The 6,140-nt window shown below is 39.6% G+C and overlaps 1 pseudogene; it reads right to left on the bottom strand.

Moving 5' to 3' along the window:
• Positions 1–1,515: 1,515 nt before the first annotated feature.
• On the bottom strand, positions 1,516–5,668 carry LOC123818053 (annotated as a pseudogene).
• Positions 5,669–6,140: the final 472 nt, after the last annotated feature.

Raw genomic sequence — 6,140 nt, 5'->3', positions numbered from 1 at the left:
AAACACTGATACTATTTAGTGTGAATGACACTGAAAATAAGTAACTTTTGCCATATAAGAAGCTCCAGTTTAAAGTACTTGTTTTCCTAAAAGTAGTTGTTTTGAGACTATCATTTTAAATGATTTCCCTAGTTCTTATATAATGACAAACCTACTATAAGAAACAAAAATTCTATTTTCCTAAATTCACCATTTTATCAAATCATCTTGGATTCTAGTTTTTCTTGCTTATAGTTTAAAGAAAATGAATAAACATATTTTAGTTTTGTGAAGAACTTTAAACCAATATATGGATAAATATATCTTCCTTTTCTACAAAATGCTAAATTCTTACTGTTTATTAGAGTAGAAAGTCAGCTAAGTTTTACATTCCTTCTTTCCATAGGAGTTGTCAAGAAACATTGCTACATCTACATGTATCTATGCATATGTATCTATATCTATTTGTATATACATACTTAGACATCTGTATGTGTAATAGTTATTATATTTTTAAATTAAAGTAAATGCCAAGTGACACTTTGGTTTTACAGTTGACTTATCATTTACATCTTACCTCATTTCACAAAGGAACTTAAAGTGGCTTCAACATATTCACCCAGTGATATATGATAAAAAAGAAGAAAACTGGAGAAAAGAGAAAACACAAATACATTAAGAAGATAAAATCAGGGTAATGCTTTACCCAAATATATGCTGCAGGCGCCAAAGTGCCTGGACACTGTCATAATGGGTAACAAATTGAGTGCTACATTTCTAACAATTGATGTAAATGTTACAGAATTGACTGAGTTCCTAACATAAGAAACAGAGTAGTAAGTTAAGAGAGGCATAGCTCTCCTTGATACTGAAGCCTGAAAGTAAACACACCATGAGAACACGTGAAGCACCCACTATTTGTTTACAGATAGATGAGTGGAAGATGGTTCCTGGCCCAAGGGACCTCTGGCCAGAATAATATCACACTCATACCCAGTATATAGGAATATGAAATGTGCCTCCCAGTTGGGCTCTCAACCCTGCCTTGGCATCTCTGCTCTGTTTCTTGTTTCTTATTTTCACACACTCCTCTATGACTTTTTAAGCCTTTTCCACTTTTTTTCAAATTTCCAAGTCCTCTTTACTCACCTCTCACCTTCTCCTATCTCAGGGAATGACCTACTTCAAATGTGGCCAAATGGGATAAAGACTGCATTTTCTAGCTTCCTACCTAACTAGTCTGACTGTGAATATGCACTGGCCAATGAGATGTATGGAAAGATTATGACAACACCGGCAATCTTAGAAAAAAAAGACATACACACACACACCTGACACACACCATTTACCCTCTTAGGAACCCCTGGTTAATGTCTGAGCAGTGGTCTTTGGCCATGGGACGGTACGTTTTTGCTGGAGAAGCGTTAGGGTAGAGACCCCATGTGAGCTTTTGGGGCTACCTCAGAACTTCTTTTAAGGGAGATACAGTCAAAATAAACATAGAATTTCTGAGGCAATTGTTGTTTTGGGATTATGTCACAAGCAGCTGAACCCAATCCTAGCTGAACCCCCCAGCCCCACTCCATTACCATAGGACTGTCCTGCAGCCTGAATTTTACTTGTTCGCTGAGAAAGACAAAGCAGAGCTTTTTGTGTTTCTAATGCTGGAATAGATCTATCCATCTATAAGGACAAGTCATGAAACAATATGAGAGATAGAAAAACAGGTACAAATAACTTTTTTTCCTTGAGGGATGGGAAGGGAAAACATTTAAGAGGTAAGTGAAAGGAATTCTGGGAGAGTGGATGGATGCTTGAGGGCTGGAAAAGAAATTGGGGTTTATAGTTTTGGCCAGTAGTGGAGACAAATCTGATCTCACCGAAAAGCAATGCCTCTGTGGCTACAGGAATCTCACATGGAGGTTGTCATGTGGGTGCCCCTGTAGACTGAGCACTAGGTGGAAAGTCTTAGGAGCCTCAGTGAGGGTCCCCATGGCTGAGCATGGGGTAGAGAGAGGTCTGTGGGTGGCGCCCTTTTCTTTACTATGAATTGAGAACATCAGTGTCCAAAGTAGAACAGCAGCCCTTGTCCTGTTTTTCCTGAACTCCATAGCTCTATATTTCTTACTTGAAAAATGAAAAGGAAGGTAATCCAAGAAGATGATTTTTATTGAATTTCTCCAAAAAACCCCTCTCTTATTTTGGGGGGTATTGAGCCAGATTTGATTTATTTTGGAAAACAAATAAATACTATGTTTCTTATCCCTCATGGAATAATTCATACCATTATGAATGGCTGGAATGTTCATGATTTCCTTTCAGTTTTTACTCAAAGCACACAAGGTATTTCTCCATTGAAAATGTACATCTTTTTTTCAACACGCCAACTGCCAAAGCATTTAGGTTAAGCTTTTTTAGCGGGACAGTAATTACTTAATAAATTCAACAAATAAATTGAACTTACACTTTGTGCTAGGCTCTGTCACAGGCCATTGGGATGAATCAGAGAGCAAAGACAAAGCCTTGCCCTCCTTGGAGCTTACCTTCTCGCTGGTGGGTAGACAATAAACACAATACATTACAAAGGAAAGTATGCTAGAGAGTGATTTACTAGGAGTCTCAGAGTGAAAAGATGCAACATACTTTTGAATCCTGGCTGCCTTAAACACACAGAGAGAGGTGAGTCTGTCTATGCTCATAAAAACGTACCAAATGAGAGTGCATTCCAGTGCATCTTAAGAGAATGGTCCTTTGTAAGCTTACATAGAGAATTCCTGAAATTGTCCAAAACAGTACCCTTAGGCATTACTGAAAACAGTGCCAAAAGTAGTAGATTTGAGGAGCAGACATCTGATCCCAAACATTTTGCAGCCATAACAGAGCAGCACATGGAAAAGAGGTAAAGATATTAAAAATACAACAGATGAATGAATTTTTTTTTACTTTCCTGAGGCTAAGGACCACGGTGCACTTGGGGTTAGTGACAGCCTCCAAAGAGAAAGATTCATTCTGTTGGACTTTGAAGTTTTTCCTGTTACAGAAAACTTCCTGAAGTGTGTGCAGGTTGAGAACACCTTCATCTGGTAGGCTAGTAGTCATGATCTTGTGTGTGGCTTTAATGTAGGTCCGTGTCTGTTCAGAGTGAGGACGGCTTGGCAGCTCCTGTGGAGATGGATCTGGTGGATTTCGAGTGTTGGTCTCAGCAGGTGGTTCTGAGGGGAGGGGCCCAAGGAGTAGACAATTAGGTGTTATAAGAAAAGATGAAATCGTTAAAAAGTGTGATGATGCAGGGCAAGGTTTATGGGTCCCTGGCCATTTTTGAAAAATGGAAGATAGAAAAGAGAGGCTGGAAAAGTGGAGATCTGGGAAGCCATTATTTAATTCATCCAGTGCTGAATGGGTCAGACCCGGGAAATGGTTCAAGGGGCATGAGAAGAAAGGAAGGCTTCTCCTTGAGTTGGCAGGAAGTGACTCTGGATTAAAGAGTTTTGACTTGGAACTGAGTGTGCAGTCTGAGGACCAACGAACAATATTTAGGAGATTCTAAGGTTTATAGGCTGACTCTGCACATTGCCAGAAAACAGCATTTTAATCCACGCCTGAAAGGTAAAAAAAAATAGCTTCTAAGGTAGGTGCCATGCTCTGGTGGTGGCACTGCTGTTTTAAAGAGAGACGTTGACTTTACTCCGGATGTGGTGTCTCAAGATAGAAGTGATTTGGCACTGACTGGCTGCACAGAGGAGGCATTCGAAACAGTTCGGGACTTTTGGACTCAATGTAGCCACTGGACCAAAGCCGCAGAAAATGGCTCCCTTATCTTTTGGTTATTTTGTCCTTCACCGAGAAATCAGAATGTTTTCTCTTGGCATAATACATGAAAAGTTCAATTAGAACCCACTAATTTTGTTTTCTTGTCACTTTGTGTGTGTGTGTTTGTATAACTATATACTATATAGTGTTCAAATATATGTAGTTATAGTTTTATATGCATATATAAATGTAACTATACATGTGTAATAATAAGACAAGAAATACATATTATATGTATATAGCTACCATATATATAACTATATATATAAAAGTATATAGTGTTTCATGACTTTAAAACATTTCATGAGCTTTTAAAAGATTCAGTTTACCCTTTAAAAAAGCTAAACTTGAAATTTGAAAATGTTATCTCTAAGTGGCAGATGCCTAGTGTTTGAGCCACGGGATTTTACTTTTTCCCAGTTCAGATGAGGTTTTCTGTTCAAGCTCTAGCTGTAGTTTCCCTTCACTGTTTCAATCAGTAAATACATTTATATACTAAATATATACCCATAAATATATATATATATATATATATATATACTCTTACACATACATATTCACTTATATACCTTTAAAAACAGTTGACCATAGGAAACATTGAAAAAAAATAGCTTCAATATATTTAAATACATAATTCTAGAGCAAATTCTGATGAAATAATTTAGAGTATTTTTCACTAACCTTTTATCTGTCACCATTTTTTTCTAATTTTAACATATTCCATACCCAGACTTGGCTTACCAAACTTGATTTAAAGCCTCACTCTATTTCTCTTCCTGGGGAGTGTTCATGACTCTGGGGCCTCAAGCTGTTGGATCAAAGCTTTGCTACATCTCTGCAGCTGTCTTAACAACTCTGGAGAGCACAGTTTGAGTCCTTCCAAGCTCATCAAAGAGAGGTGTTACGTACACTTTCTCACACCCCTGCTCTCAGAACATCTGCTTCCTGTCTCCCGTATGCAGTAGCTAATGGGAAGTGCTGTAACAGAGGGTGGTTCTATTGAGAGGATAAATGCCCTCCTGATTAGGCCTTCTTCAGTTCTCAAAGTTCTCCTTGCCATTTTGCTCCTGATAAGTTTGAGAGCAGTTGATTAATCATAGTGTACTGGCAAGGAGTCAGATGATTTAATGACTGTCCAACTCTGCTGTGAGGTGACGGTGTCACTTGGGCAAACCATGGGTTCTCTGGTTCTTCAGTTCTTCTCTTTTTCTGCCAAAAAGCATTGTTTCCATTTGATCCAATGCAAGGGGGAGAGCTCCAGAATGGTTAAAAGAATGCCTAGTTGTTTCAGGGAGAAAGTTAGGCAAAAACCAGATATCAGGGGAATGCAAAGGGGCCCCTTAAAGGCCTCTGGACTTCAAATGCTCCTACTTGTGCTTGAAGGTGAACCTTTCAAAGAGATACTCACCCATCCCAGCCTGGGGCCAGGCCAGTCTGTGGAGGTTAGTCAGGTGGTCACTGGTCTTCTTGATGAGTTTCACCTCTTCATACAAGAAGTGGTTCTCCAGGAAGTCAAAGAAACAAGGGTCTGTACAGGCAGAAACCAAGGCATGCAGATCCAAAAAGGCCTGGTTCAGGTTCTCTGCAGCCATGGAGTCCTGAGTTTCACCCCACTTGTCTTAGGACGGCTTCAGTGTGTTCTGGAAGAGGGCATGGCCTGCTGTGCTAGTTTTGCATCTTTAAGAGACATTTGGCACCCTCACACTTCTCCTTGGCAAGTTCACAGAAGTGGCCAGTGCCCCTCCAGAGCCACATCATCATGGTTGAAATAGAAACCCAGAGAGAGGTAGGTATAGGAGGCCCACAGATGCAGGATGACCAGGTGGTTGATGGTGGCCTCCACCTCAGTGGAATAATTCTGACCAATTTGGTAGCTCATTGTTGTTTGGCAATAAGGAGTTAAGTTCAAAAAATGGTGTTGGCTGGTCTCAGAGGCTGAGGATGGCTGAGGTGGTTCTGAAGGTGGTGATTGAAAAAGGGATGGGAGGGTGGTGGGAGGCTGGAAGAAGGGTGTCTGTGGATCTGTTCCATCCAAACACGGTTGAAGCAAGATACAGATCCAGGGGACTGCCAAGGACACTGTTTGATTCTCCAGTTCTTCATCTACAGAATAAGACAATGGGATATTATGACCTTAAATTTATTTAAAGTTCTATGATACTAATCCACTCCTGATACTCTTCTTATCATATTGATCTTGTATACAGGACAGGGAAAGAGTAGGTTTACAGTTGTGAGTACATGAAACACAGTTAATAAAGCTATTGTAATAATCATAACTCGCATGTCTTTTTCCATATGCACAACTGAAAACCTATTTTTGCCCCACCTTGTATGGGTAGTAATTGTTT

The sequence above is a fragment of the Phyllostomus hastatus genome, unplaced genomic scaffold (genome assembly GCF_019186645.2).
Source record: "Phyllostomus hastatus isolate PE091 unplaced genomic scaffold, TTU_PhHast_1.1 phas_contig_254, whole genome shotgun sequence".
In the NCBI taxonomy this organism is placed as follows: domain Eukaryota; kingdom Metazoa; phylum Chordata; class Mammalia; order Chiroptera; family Phyllostomidae; genus Phyllostomus; species Phyllostomus hastatus.
This window is presented reverse-complemented; position numbering and strand designations above follow the sequence as displayed.